Raw genomic sequence first — 16,305 nt, forward strand, 5'->3', positions numbered from 1 at the left:
AACTGAAGACCTAAACAGAAATCCACACATATAGATATTTGAGTTGAAGGATCCAGACATACACACTGGAATTTCAACAAATGGTGTTGATCAAACTGTATGGTAATATGTAAAAGCCTTCAAATAGATCCATGCTTATACCTGGTATAAAATTTAAGCTCAAGTGGATCAAAGACCTCACCATAAAACCAGATAACTGAACCTGATAAAGAGAAAGTAGGGGAATATCCTAGAATGCATTGGCACACGAGGTAACTTTCTGAACAGAACACCCATAGTGCAGGCCTAAGATCAATAATGAATAGATGGGTCTTTATAAAACTGAAAAGGTTCAGTAAGGCAAAGAACACCATGGCAAAGTCAAAGTGAAAACATGCAGAATGGGAAAAGACTTTGACCAATTCAACATCCAACAGAGGACAAATATCCAAAATATATAAAGGACTCAAAAAGTAGTTATCAAATAAAACTGTTAATTTAGTTTAAAAATTGGGTACAGATCTAAACAGGGAATTCTCAATACAGGAATCTCAAATGGCTGAAAAATACTTTTAGAAAGGTTCAACATTGTTATCCATCAGGAAAATACAAATCAAAACTATTTTTAGATTCCATCTCATACCTGCCAGAATGGCTAATATCAGAATCATGAGCTCATACTGGTGAGGATATGGAGCATAGGGAACACTGCTCCATCGCTGGAGTGTAAGCTTGTACAGCCACTTTTGAGACAGAGTTCCTCTGTGTAAACAGTACTGGCTGTCCTGGATAAAGGGTTGCTTTCTACAAATTAATAACAGGGACCTATTGCCAACAGTAACACCAACACAACTCACTGAACATGAAGAAGTCAAGCTAGTACCTACATGAAGCTTTTACCCCTAATTTCTAGACTCTTTTGTGAGAGAAGATACTCTGTAAGCTACTGAAAGAGAAATGCAGACAACAACCCAGCTGCGAAGTATTTGACCTATAATCTGTCCTGTCTGCAAAAGATGCTAAGGCAATGCTGACACAGAATTTATGGAAGTAGGCAACAAATGTCTGATTTGACTTAAGGCCCACTACACAAGAAGTAACCTATACCCCACACTGCTTGGGTAACCAAGAACCAGACACTAGATAACCCAGAGACCTAGAGTAAAAACAGACACTACTGTTCAAAGAAAAAAAATAGTAAAATATCTCTTAATGATATTCTGCTGCAAATTTCATAGATTCTTGCTTTTTTTGATCAGTGTTTTCTCATCAGAGAGGCGTCCTCTGGCAACATATTAGACAGAGGCAGAGACCTACATACAGCCAGACATTATGTGGAGTGACAGTCTAAAAGGGAGGTCTCCCTCAAATCCTCACCTCTGAGTTTAGGGATTCCAGGGTAGAGGATGCAGCATGATTGTAATAGCCAGAGGGGTTAGAATATTCAAAGAGGAAAAGGTCCTTTGAATCAACTAAACAAGGTGCTTAAGGGCTCAGAGAGATTGAAGCATCAAGCAAAGGGCCTATACAGTTCTCCACCATGGTCACTGAGTACATATTATAGTTATGTGCTTAGTATTTTTATTGGACTCTTGACTGTGAGAACAAGTGAGTGTGTCTCTGACTCTTTTGCCGGCTTTTGGGACTCCTACTGCTGTTGGGTTGACATGTCCAACTTCAATATAATTTTAGCTTCACTTTATTGTATCTTATTTTGTTGTCTTTGGTTGTTTTCTCTTGTTCTTTTTTTATTTTATTTTATTTTTTAGTTGTTGCAAAAAAAATTTCCCATTCCCCTCCCCCTCTTCCCCTCCCCCCCATTCCATTCCCCTTCCCTCTCGAGAATGAAGAGCAGTCCAGATTCCCTGTCCTGTGGGAAGTTCACGGTCCTCCCACTTCTATCCAGGACCAGGAAGGTGAGCATCCAAACAGGCTAGGCTCCCACAAAGCCAGTTCATGTATTAGGATTGAAACCTAGTGCCATTGTCCTTGGCTTCTCATCAGCCTTCATTATCTGCCACGTTCAGAAAATCCGATTTCATCCCATGCTTATTCAGTCCCAGTCCCGCTGGCCTTGGTGAGCTCCCAATAGATCAGTTCTACTATCACAGTGGGTGGGTGCACCCCTCGTGGTCCTGACTTCCTTGCTCATGTTCTCCCTCCTTCTGCTCCTCATTTGGATCTTAAGAGCTCAGTCCGGTGCTCCAATTTGGGTCTCTGTCTCTGTCTTGATCCATCGAGAGATGAAGGTTCTAAGGTGATATGCAAGATATTCATCAGTACGGCTATAGGATAGGGTCATTTTAGGTTCCCTCTCCTCAGTTGCTCAAGGTACTAGCTGGGGACATCTCCCAGGACACCTGCGAGCCCCGCTAGAGTCCAGTCTCTTGCCAACCCTAAGATGGCTCCCTTAATTAGGATATATATTTCTCTGCTCCCGTGTCCACCCTTCCTTTATCCCAACCATCCCATTCCCCCAAGCTCCTCCCATTCTCCCCTTCTCACGTTTCTCACCCCATTCACCCTTAGCCCCATGCCACCTCATCCCCAAGTTCCCAGGTTTTGCCCTGGAATCTTGTCTACTTCCCATATCCAGGCAGATGACTATATGTTTTTCTTTGGATTCACCTTCTTATTTAGCTTCTCTAGGATCACAAATTATATGCTCAATGTCCTTTATTTATGGCTAGAAACCAATTATGAGTGAGTATATCCCATGTTCATCTTTTTGGGACTGGGATACCTCACTCAGGATAGTGCTTTCTATTTCCATCCATTTGCATGCAAAATTCGAGAAGTCATTGTTTTTTACCGCTGAGTAGTACTCTAATATGTATATATTCCACACTTTCGTCATCCATTCTTCCATTGAAGGGCATCTAGGTTGTTTCCAGGTTCTGGCTATTACAAATAATGCTGCTATGAACATAGTTGAACAAATGCTTTTGTCATAAGGTAGGGCATCTCTTGGGTATATTCCCAAGAGTGGTATTGCTGGATCTTGGGGTAGGTTGATCCCAAATTTCCTGAGGAATCGCCACACTGCTTTCCAAAGTGGCTGCACAAGTTTGCATTCCCACCAGCAATGGATGAGTGTGCCCCTTACTTCACAACCTCTCCAGCAAAGGCTATCATTGGTGTTTTTGATTTTAGCTATTCTGACAGGTGTAAGATGGTATCTCAAAGTTGTTTTGATTTGCATTTCCCTGATCACCAAGGAGGATGAGCATGACCTTAAGTGTCTTTTGGCCGTTTAAATTTCTTCTGTTGCAAATTCTCTGTTCAGTTCAGTGCCCCATTTTTTAATTGGGTTAATTAGCATTTTAAAGTCTAGTTTCTTCCAAGCACACTCTACACATTTATGAAAACATAATAAAACTCTTTATTCTGGGCAATTATTTTATGCTAGGAAATTATGAAAATTAAAATAATAAATCTGTCTCACATGTATCATGTTGGCTAAAGAAAAGTAGAAATAAAAAAAATTGTAACCTTTTATTTATTTGACACCTTCATAGAGAGAACATTAGAATACAAGAATAAAAGAGCAATTTCTGAAGTTGGCCTGTACGGAAGGCTCTGCTGCTTGGGATTATATGACACATGATAAGATGATTTAGGCAGCATTTTCATGATTTCACTTACCAAAACTTGCAGAAATACTGACAAAATTAAGCTTTACCAACATATAAATCATGTCTTAATCTCAAAACTAATAAAGAAAAACAATGACTCTACTCATCTACATCCAAAGGCTTTTGATGTAAATCTAAGATTTCATCATTTACTAGAGACCCAAAACTGACATTTTTAATGGAACTCGTTGATGAAAAAAATTTAATCTCTATAAAAATGTATTACAAACACATTTTGGCCAGCATGCACATCCTGCAGTGAATAAAAATGAAGAATCATTATTTCCAGAAATAATTCAGCCTTAGCAGTACCCATGTACAATAAATTTAGAATAAATAAGTGCTAGTGTTTGTAAATCAACATCAAAAACTACTTAGTGAAAGTCTGTCCTGTAATAATCTTTGAAATTGAAACTGAAAATGAAACTTCATTAATGATAAACGAATATCACAAAACACTGCTATGGAAGTTTACAGGAGGGCAGTGTAAATTCTTAGAAGTTGTTATAAAAATGTGGAGCATAGACAATAGCATGGGGGTGAAGGCCCTGTTGTGTATATTTGAGGGTAGGTGACTAGTGAAGGAGATAATGATGGCATTTTAAATGCAGGTGATAAAATCACTCTTAGTGCTACAGAGAAAGCATATCTTCTGTTAATTGCTTTCTTAAGTGGTCTACATTCATCAATAGGCAAGAAATTCATGGCTTTTTATTCAATTAAAGGGGAACTTCTCAGACACAAACCATGTTAATGTTCTAGATAACAATGGAATGGTCTTTATAACGGCGTTAAAAACAACTACGACCGATATATTTTATCCCTAGTGTCTAAGCCCTTCACCATGAAGAGATGATCAACGACAGACTGAACATAAGAGCAATAATGCTGCATCATCAATGACATCTCATAGTTGTAATTAATGTATATTGTATGTATACAGCATAATTATACATGCAAATATTAGAAATTTTATATAAAGGAGTCCTACTCTTTAAAATTTCTACTTACCGCAATGTTTCATTTGTCAGCTTAGGAAAATATGATACATAAATAAACATACACATAATAGTCTTAATTAACTTTTATTTGAGTAGTCATAGATTTCACTGTGAAGATATTAATAGTTATTCATGCAATCAATTGCCTTATTATTTAAATAGTATTGCACATTATAGAAAATATGTATTGTCTGCCACTGTATGTACAACACCATTAGCAAAGTAACCCAACACTCAAATTCTAAAAGTACATTTAGAACAAATTATTTCAGATGTAGAACTATACGATAATATGTTACTTCTTATCATGAGCTGGATGACATATCGTGAGGTTGTTTGAATTTTCTTTTATCTTTTGACGAACATCCACAAGAAAGAGATACTTTGCATCTCTCTCTCTTCCTCTTTCTGTTGCCATATTGCCTATATTTTCTTTCACCTGTAAGGACATATTCTAGTTATAGCATTTATATTAGCAATGGAAATAACAAAACTTGTATTATTCAACATCAGTGAGACAGACACCCAACTTCATCATTCTTTGTCTAATTTACTTGTCTTATATCTGTCAAGTATATATGATTATACTTATTTTACATAACAAACTGAACTGAGTCTTAGCCAGGTGGTGATAGTGGTGCAAGCCTTTAATCCCAGCACTGGGATGCAGAGGCCGGCGGATCTCTGTGAGTTTGGGACCAGCCTGGTCTACAGAGCTAGCTCTAGTACAGGCTCCAAAGCTACAGAGAAACAAAAACAAAACAAAAACAAATAAACAACAACAACAACAACTGAGTTTCAGAGAGTTAGAACTTCAACTTAGGTCCAAAAAATTAGAAAAAAAATATTTGATTTCAATAATTCTGTGTTTATAAACAGCCTTGAAGTATTTCAGACTGTACTATTTTTTTTAATCATCAGTCCTGACTCAGTACCTAGGTTTGAGATTATTCTGTATATTATAGGCCTATTTGTCAAGTAGAAGTAACCATTGCTTTTATTTATTTTTTAATTCTAAGTACCATTAGTTGTCATTGAAATACTGGACTAAAATCATGGCATTTATTTTCTAAAGGGAATCTTTTCAGTCTAGGACTGCTACTGGTACAAACTTCAGTTAACATGATTTTAAATTGTGTTTTGAAAATTTTAAGTTAAATGTGTTAAGAATAGAAGACTCATTTTTGTCTTTTTTATTTTCTAATTTTATATATTTTAATATCTGTTATGGAAATTTTTCACTAACATAAACAATGATTCATATAAAAATAAGTAGTAAGTCAAACTGTACGCACATCTACCATCCCTCTTCCTCAATTATTCTTTTATCTACTTTTGTCCCTCTTTCTCTGAAATCAAAATATTCAAAAATTTCTGCTGTTATATGTCAGTAGTGAATCTCTTAATTTGTGTATTCAAAATCACTAAAAAACTTTTGAATTATTTTATCCACCTTTTTGATCTCAGAAGACATTGAGCTTATGAGAAGCATAGCTTTCGTGAACTGATTAGTTTAGATAAGAAAGAATTGGTAAATTTGCTTTAGTTCTCTCAGTTGTTAATATGACAACATATAAAATAAAATTATTTTCAGATAGTTGTGCATGAAGACAAGTTATGGAAGAGGAAGAAAACCACTGTTTTCTTTTAAAAAGTAGAATGATGCTGTTAAGATGCCTAAATGATAATTAAGTTTCACATAAATTGAATTATAATAATTTAACACAAAGGAGGTGAGTGAATATGGTCTATAGCCTTGCCCTCTCAATAAGAATTATATTTAAGGTTCTAATATCAGATTTTATATTATTGTAATATTGGTTAGTGATTTAAGTTACAATATTGAAATGTAATAAATATTGAAGGGAAGTATATTGAATCAAGATTTAAGCATGTATCTAATTTACAAATTAGCCAAATATTGTGATGACACAATGCAGATAAACATGCACACAACCAATGTTATGAAGTGCATTGTGTTTTTTCAAATGATAAATCTTGTGCTACGTCGTAATTTACTAAACAAAAATTAGATTAAACAAATCTATAAAATACTGCTTTGTAAAAGATCATTTCCTAAATATTTGTAGCAATTTTACCATTGAAGAATTGAAAATCATAGATTCACTTAGCAAACTGCTTGCTATCCAAGCACAAGGATTGGAGTTTACATCACCAGAATCAATAGTGATTTTTTTTAAAAAAGGTGCAATGGTGTATACCTACAATCTCAGAACTAGAGAGACAAGAGTTACTCATACATTCTAATCATACAAATTATGATATCTAGTATTGAATATTTTAGTTTTATCCTTGCTACTCTCTGATTTTTAGATAAATTATTATATCAACCTTTTTCATCTATTTCTTTGTATACCATATGTATACACCGTACAACTCACATATTATCATGTTTCTTCACTGAATTATTTTCCTTTTTTTTAATGGGGGAAATCAACTTAAAACTATTTCTATCAGTAATATGCTTTACTTAACAGCAGATTTGAAACTTTTGTCTTATGCATTTATAGTAAAATCATAGTTCAGCTTGTCTAATATGTAGAATTACTTACCATGAGTTCTGCATGACCTTATACCAAAGTGGCATGCATAAGATAGTACAAGTTTTGAAATATTGAAGAAAAATTTTAAAAGTTTTTCTGCACTTTTCTGAAAGGAAGGGGATGAGGAGTGGATTGAGGAAAGGTTGGGGGAAGGGACTGGGAGGAGAGACTGTGGTCAGCTGGGAAAATTAATTGATTAATAAAAATTTCATCAAAGAGAAATGACAAATATTGAAGGAGATGTATATATTTAAACTGATTAAGCATTATATAATGTGTGTGTGTGTGTGTGTGTGTGTGTGTGTGTGTGTGTGTGTGTGAAAACACCCCATACTATGTATAATTTTGTGGGTTTATGAGTTGGGTAAAATTTTCACCTCAAAACCAATCTGTACTTGTCTTAGAAATGCTGATTGTGAGAAAACAGAGAAGAAACAGAACCCTCAATCATTTAGAGATTAGGAAGTCATAGAGAGTGAGAAATATGAACCTAGCATAAGACAAGACAAAGGTGAACACATCACTAATTCTGTTTTCACTTATATATCTATTGGAAAGTTGTACTGTATCCACCATGAATATTAATATAGCCTTGTGAAACCAAGCAAAGTGTGCAGTTATTTTTAAGTATGAGAAGACAAAGATGAAAAGAGAGACACTTCCCTCCAACGTGGACAAAATAGGCTCTTAGATGAAAATTCTCCTGGTGTGACCTACATGATGACATATCAGACAGGAATATAGCATGTCCAGTAAGCATCAAGGTTGTAGTAATATTCACAGTGACTCATACCCTTGTTCTAGCATGGAGTTCTGGAAATTTTACTTTTCTTTCAGATGACAAAATAGCCTTCAAGGTATTAATTTTGCTTCTTGCAACTGAGGAAACTGATCATGACAAGAGAAGGTCAGTTAGATGATTGTACATAGAAATGGGGGCATTCAGAGACTTTTTAGTAATTAATGGATTTGGACCCGAAAAGACATTAATTCCTTTTGATTCTGAATACAAAATGTATCATGATTTGGCATTCCAGGAAGGATCATTTGAGTATAACTTATTAATAAAATTTGCCTTAGGTCGAAGTCACAGTAATTCTGTTGAAATTCTAAATGCATTCTGCAGTTGTTTACTTAGCTGAAGAATGCACAGCTGAAATATACATATTCAACAAACAAAATAGCTCCTAAGTAACGCTGAGACTTGCCTGCTAAGGATGGTTCTAGTAAAATTTGCAAAGCCAAGCCGTCAGAACTGCCAGTCCCCTGAATAAATGCAGAATTGATGCTAGACCCCTGGAAAGATGGCAACTCTGCATCTTATCATCACAGACTTACAAAGAAAGAAGTATTGATGGCTACCACAGTGTTCAATGAGCTTGTCTGCTTTCCTGACTATGAAGACGGATGGGCCCTGGAGAGCAGTGTATTGCCTTAAATATAACATGGCTTTAACAATGCATCCACTTTCAGCTGTACATTCAGCTTCGATTTACTCGCTGGAGATCTAGGGTTGTTAGTGTGCACATTTCTAAATGTAGGTCTGCAGATGCTAATAGAGTAAGGACACATACGCACAAACAGAAACACTTTCTGATCACACTAATCCGTGAGTTAAACACACTCAGAATCAATTATTTTCACCTAATAAAGACAATAGTATATGTTGATAACATATCTCAGACTTATCTGAATTTTTATTCAATCTCATTCTAATTTACTTTCCATTAATAGATTTTTGCACTACATTCTGGTCTACTTAGTTGATGTTATTATTCTTATATGCAAAGAGTGAATGAGGTCCTTCTCATGGCTCATTTGCCAAAGAATAAGGCCTGAAAATGACTGTTTCAGGAGTAGAGATAAAGACATACAGAAAAAAAATCAGTCATTTCAATAAACAATTTATATTTTAACACAATATTTTGTGTAAATCAAATTGATTAAGATTTTTATGTAAATGTGTTGAAATTGTAAATGAAGTCAGGACCCTTGCTAGTAATATTTTATTTCCTTTTGGCTCAGGATGTATCATGGTGTACCTTGGCTCTGTTATTATTCTTGAACAGTGAAACTGAGCCGAGCATCATTTCTAGCAACTCAGAGTTCTATGAGAGACATTTCTTGCTGTAGAACCGTGAAAGAGTTGGATGGGATAGGATCTGAAAGATTGCTTTCAGAAAACTGCTAAAATTGTTATTTGTGTTTGAGCCTGATGTACTGTCAGGAGATGGGAGCTAACAGAAGTTGAGGAAAAGATTTAGTTACAAATGGATCGTGAGATGTGAACCTAAAAAGATCCCACACAGGTTGCCATTACTGATGAACCTGTAACTTGGGACCAGGCTATGAAGACACCATCTGAAATTGACCCCATTCCTTTGCTGGGGTCTACACACTTAACATCCATGTCTTCTTCAGTTGGTGAATTGTCTTCACTTTGTCTTCTAAATCATGAGTCATGTCCCCCACTGAGAACTTACCTGGATCTCCAAAAGAAAAGGTGTGCTATAAAATGTTTCTGGTGTTATGTGTGTCAAACAGATGATAGAGAATTGTCCCTGTGGGCATCTCAGGAACCATTCACAGCCCTTTAAAATATACTAGACTTCTCAGTTTGCAAAAAGATGGCTTCATTCTTCTGACTGAACCAACAAGGCATTCCTTATACAATATCCCATAAATTCATACACAAAGACAGCAGCTCAAGTAAATATTTCTCAGAAAAGTGGAATAATATTGGTAGCACCTGTAGATGAAATGAGAGTGGATTAATATCAGATCTCTTAATAATTTTAATGAATTTTATATGATTTATCTACTTTATCACAAAAATATTAAAATTGAAGACAATCAAGAATTAAACATAACCAGGAAGTCTGCAGTGAGAAAGTGTGTCCCAGATAGGATAGAGAAGCCATACTAATGATAACTCAACAACAAGCAGACTAAAAGAAGACTGAGAAATGACAATGGCAATAGACATGTTAGTGTAGAATGAGGAACTATCTTGCCTGCCTGTTCTACTAAGATAAAGAATTGTTACCAGAGACTGTACATTTGTTTGTTGGGTGCCCAGACCCAAAATAACTCAAACAGAAACTATGTTAATTGCAATACTACTTGGCTGATAACTCAGGCATATTTCTAACTGGCTCTTACATCTTAAATTAACCCATTTCTATTATTTTATAGTTTAACAGGAGGCTCATGGTTTACCGGTAAGGTTCTGCCATCTTTATCCATTGGCAGTGACATGGACCTCCCTCATTCTGCCTTCTTTCTCCCTGCATTCATTTGAGTTTTCCCGTCTACAGTTATTCCTCCTTGACATAGGCCAAAGCAGCATGTTTATTAACCAATAGTAATAAAACATATTCATAGCATACAGAGGGGAATCCCCCCACATCATCTTCTCTTATCTGTCTAAATAAAAATAAAAGTTTTAAGTTTAACATAGTAAAATTAAATTTAACAAAACAACAGTTTCAAGCAAGAATTACAATTACAATATTTAGTCTATTTGTATTAGGCAATAATTAAAGAAAATATTCTATCATTTCTTTCATCTTTGTGAGTCTAAAATTTTGTATCTAATTTATCTTTTACTATAACTAAGGAAAACTATAACTATCTGTCATCAACTACATCTAAGACCTCAGAAGGATATAATATTGCCCTAGTAAACAGGAAAAGCATTGTATGCAACTTCCAAAACTATAGAATTGACAGAGACATCTCGCTGCCTAGAAAGTCACCCAAAGTTCATCTGTAAAGTTAAAACATCCATCTTCAGCCTACAGGCTGATAGTATCCAGTAGATTTTTCCATGAAGCAGAAAATTTGAAAGACTCTTTCACCTATATTGGCAGTTTGACAGTCACTTTCTTCTGTGTCATGCAGAATTTCTGACAGACTCTTACATGAGTCCAGGCAAGAGCTGTAACTTGTCCAAATGGCTAGCAAACTACATAAGGGGACTCTTTGATGCCGCATCATCCTCTTGCAGTAGATTGGTGTTATCAGAAGCAGATGTGTCTTATTGTCATGAAAAGTCCTAAGTTAGCAAAATATTTTAAAAGGCATATTATGTAGGTCTTTTAAAGATTTTAAGAATACCTATCCATCTGAAATATATCTCTGTATATGTAGAAAATCTAACTAAAATGAATAAAATTTTGATTATTATTATTATAAATCTGTAATTTGTATTTATATATTACATTTTAAATGAGCTGTATAAACATAAAAGCTTAAACAAGAGTAGAAGTATACCTTTAATAAAATTGAACTTAAATTTGTATCAATAAACCAAAGTCTATACCAAAGTAAAGTATTCATTTCTTCTTTCTTTTGGAAGCTGCTTGATTGCAGTTCATTTTTACTCTGGTAATATTATTTCCCTTCCCAGGTTTTTGATGAGGTGGAAGACTAAATAGTCACAGTTACTTTCCTCTCATTACTTAGCCAAAGGATTTTTTTTATTGATTTTATTGAGGTATACATTTTTTTTCTGCTCACTTCCCTTCCATAAGACTTAGACCCCTTAGGATAAAATAATTATTGAAACATTTAGCTTATGTTTGTTGCTTGATGTTGTACATGCTAGTTGTAATTCTAATTTTTATGTAAGTCTGCCTCTCCTTTTCCCTGGACAAAATTTGATATTTATTCTTATTGTATATACTTTTGTATAAGGCTTAGAACCCTATTATTTATACAAAAGAGGGAGGTGTTGTGGGAATTCCTTCAGCAAATACGTTTTTAGATACTGGTCCATTCTGAGTGTGGTCTGAGGTACTATAAGTGCAGAGGAAAAGCATTTCTGGCCACTTTTTTTCTTCTGGATTCAGTTCCCAGTGCACACAGAGGTCTGTGGATCGCTATCCTTACAGTGAGTATATCCCCAAATAAATAAACCTTATACTCTATTCCAGGCTATTGTGGAACTCTCTGATACTCCTACAAAGAGCTACGGGCATCTACTGACAGCAGAGAGACAGGGAATAAACCTTTCCAGGCATGAATGCTCTAATTTATTGATCAATACAAGAGTTCAGCCCTGAAACCTTATACACAAAAGCAGGCTCAACAGGCTTTATCTATATGTTTATACACACACACCAAAGAAAGAGAGGCCATTAGTTTGAAAGTATGAAAAAGAGAAGGGAGGTACATGGGGACAGCTGACAGAAGAAGAGGGAAGGGGAACGTTTGTAATTATATTTTAATAACAAAAGAATACAACATAAAATTAGTTTGTTCTAAGTATTTTATAAATCATTATTTACTTGAATCTCATTTTACTTTTTAAAATTGTTCTTTAATAGCTGCTTTCAAAACAAAATGAGATTATGAAAACCAAGTTTTTCTTGATAAGTTTTTAATCTGTCCTGCACCCACCATTCCCATTCCACTGCTTTCTTGAAATCTTGGAAAGAAATTTTGGAAGAGCCAGGCCTGTTTTAATCCTTGAAAAAGGCCTCTGTCCTCAGTTTATGTTCAGTAACATGCAGATGGATGGGTGAAAGTGTGGACAAGCAGACGGACAGATGGACAGCTGAGTAGACGGAGATCATTATGCATTTTGTTTAACGTTTTTGCCTTTTTAGTTCTTTACAGTATGCTCCCTTCCTCCTTCTAGAAATTCAACAAGCATGTCCACTTTTCAATTCTTAGACATTGATGACTAACCCATTTGCTAAATTTTTAATGCTTATTTCAACAAAGTCCATTTCGTTTCAATCATCATTTTCTTCAGTAGTGATATTGCTGCATTTGAGGGCAATTGTGGACTGTTTGCTCTTACATCAGAAAATAATTAACTCAACACTACTGAAGAAAGGAATGTCCAAACCTGTTTAACTCCTTTATTTGATGTATTGTAAAGTGATTATCAGATGGCAAAAGAGGAATTTTGAGTCTTTTCTTGATACTCATTATTTATATCTTCCTAGATCATTCTATATGTTTTTTGTTTAGAATCAGTTAAGGCAGTAAAAATCTACCCCTCACACTTCTGAGAATGACACATATATTGTTGAAAAGAAAGGTTTATACTGGTTGTTTCTAAATTGTTTTCATTTCCCTAGAATAGCCTATGCTTGCTAAACACTATGATAACTCTACACTTAAATTTGCTCCACATAAATTTTCTTTCTTAGATCACTCCTAAATATCTCGTTGTAACAGGCTTCCTTAAATCTGAGCACCAACTTGTTCATAAAACATCTCTGAAAAAGAAGAACCATGATTAGTTTATTTTCTTTTCTAGCTACCCTTACAGAAGATTACAGGACATACCATGAAAGCAACTCTGTTAATATATTCTATTTTTTCAGTAAATTGAGTAGGTTTAGTTTGAGAGATTCTGTGGGAAGAGAGTTAAAATGATGATCTTAATGAAAAGATAAAATATTATAATAGAAAACTGATTACAGCATACTGTATATATGCATGGGTGCACATACATATATATGTTCACAAATATATATATGTATATATACATAGACGTACACATAGACTATGATAGATAGATAGATAGATAGATAGATAGATAGATAGATAGATAGATATTGGTCCTGCCTGTACTTATTCATGAAGATAGACAGAGAAAAGCACATTGTAAGGAAAACCTGTGAGAGGAAGTAAAAAGGAAGGGTAATATAATTTTAGATAAAGGCCATACTATGACAGTGTGTAAGTAAATTTGCAAAATAATAAAATAATTTTTAAGTTTCAGAGAATCTCTAAAATCACTTTACATTACCAATGTTTTCTTAATCAGTTCTAGTAAAAGAATTTAAAAAGAAATCTATGCTTTCAGATTTTGATTGCCATGGTATTATATGTTTTTAAGTCAGTACTTACATCGAGTTCCATTAAATTTAAATCAGAGCATTAAGAAATAAGAGCGAACACCAATGTATTTCGTGTTCAGAGGCATCATCGCCACGTTCACCACGAGCTTGCCATGCCTGTTTATTTGCCTTGTTCTTGTTTTAACCCCTTGTCCTTGGGGCCCTGTTTGCCTGGTAGTGGATTTTTGCATGGCCTAGAAACCTATCTTGTAACAGTCCTTTCCAGTTGAGTTGTTTTCCACTTTGACACGTGCTTTTTCAACTCCTCAAATTTCCTGTTGCCCTCTATTGAGTGCCATATCAAATAGAACAGATGCCGTCTCTTAGCTGCTCTTTCAAACTTATTCATCCTTCCTAGAAACACATCCTTTCTAATTCTGGGTGACTTTCAAGGTCCCTCAAATCTTCACTTCTTTCCCATAAATTCCAGCTTTCTGCTGCCCTCTCCTGGCCCACTAGAGCACACTGAAATTTAATGCTAATGTTGAAAGTAAATCTTAAGTATGGCAATAGAAGGAAAGCGGTGTGTGTGAAACACGGACTGTGCCCTGCATCTCCATGGAGTCATGTAAAACCTGCAAAAGGCAAGACCGATCATGCAGATTGCAGCTCTATATTCCAGAGTAAGAAGCCACTTTAAATCCGCATTCTTTTTAACCGGGTCTCAAGACATCATCCTGACTAGTTTGGAGTTCCCCATGTAGCTGGAGCTGGTTTCCACGTTACTAAGATTCCACTGTTTGTGTCCCCAGAGTTCTGAGATTAAAGGTGTTAGCCTATGCTCAATAATGGGTCACTTTCAATAGCGTTGCTCTGTTTCAGGTAATGACAAACCACATTTTAGGAAGCCTTGAGACAGGAAAACATGACTCATTTTTTTTTTCATAATATATAATTGAAAGAAAAGGATTTTAACAAGTTTTAAATCATATAAAATAGAATTTTACAAAATTTTCAATTTAAGTATTTATATTTATGTAAACAGTTAAGCAAAAACAATAATAATAGTTTATAGTTATCTAACTGAGATTCAAAACAAGGACAGAACTTAAAGAATGTAAACATGTAGGTAGAAGCAATTCGCTGTTTTCTAACTTATATGGTAACTTTTAAACTTATTAATATTAGTTTCTCTGTCTCAGTTTTAATGTTGATTAAGCACTATGACATATGAATTATTTCTGTCTATAATCAGGTACTTTCAAACTTTGTGCTAGTGCTATTTTTAAATATCATATTGATATTTCTATTTATTTATTTATTTATTTATTTATTCTTTTTGGTTTTTCAAGACTGGGTTTCTCTGTGGCTTTGGAGCCTGTCCTGGAACTAGCTCTGTAGACCAGGCTGGTCTCGAACTCCCAGAGATCCGCCTGCCTCTGCCTCTTGAGTGCTGGGATTAAAGGCGTGCGCCACCATCGCCCAGCCCAAATTGATATTTCTTAAGGAAAGGAGCCTTGTAAATAGTTGTTCAAATAAAAAATCAAAATACGTAATTTCTCATTCACTGATGCTTTTATAAACAACCTATTGTCTAAATTTTGTTTCGTAACTTAACATTATATCAATTTCACGTGGAGACATTAAGAATGTGTCTACTGATTTGCCGATACTGAAGTCATGGTCAAACCATATTTATTTTTCACATGGTTACTGATGGACATCCCTTTGACTGTGTATCTTTGACCTCTTGGCAGACAAAATTCCAAAGAGAGCAGAAAAATTCCATGCTTTGAGCACTGGGATGAAAAGATTTGGATACAAAACTTTCTTCCTTCACAGAATGATTTTATGGTTCATAGCCAAGGCACCACAAGGGCACTGGTGGCAAGTCCATCTGTAGTGAGAAATTTGAGGATGAAAAATTCTTCCTGAAGCATACAGGTCCTAGAATTTGTACATGACAGAAGCTGCACCAAACACAAATAGTTCCTTGTTTTCCAAATGCACTGTCAAGACTGAGTGAACTGATGATAGACACATGGTCTTAATGAGGTGATTGAAGGGGGTGCTGCTGTGGAACCCAGGGAGAGGTCTGCGTCAGGAATGGCAACACCAGCAAGAGCTCCATTGTGACTCCAGACAGCTTTAATATTGTTGTGAACTTGTGTACATCCAGCTATTCCTTCTGTAACGCTGCAGACTGCATCCTCCTATTTGCTTAGAGTGCACTATCATCTCTGTTCTCACTTAAGTTTTCTAGGCTCTATATTTTCCTCATTCCCCTTCAAATCTACCTAGATTGCAAAGTCAAGTTTATGATTGT

The sequence above is a fragment of the Microtus oregoni genome, unplaced genomic scaffold (genome assembly GCF_018167655.1).
Source record: "Microtus oregoni isolate MIOR12 unplaced genomic scaffold, Mior012 000009F_ref0000495, whole genome shotgun sequence".
In the NCBI taxonomy this organism is placed as follows: Eukaryota; Metazoa; Chordata; class Mammalia; order Rodentia; family Cricetidae; genus Microtus; species Microtus oregoni.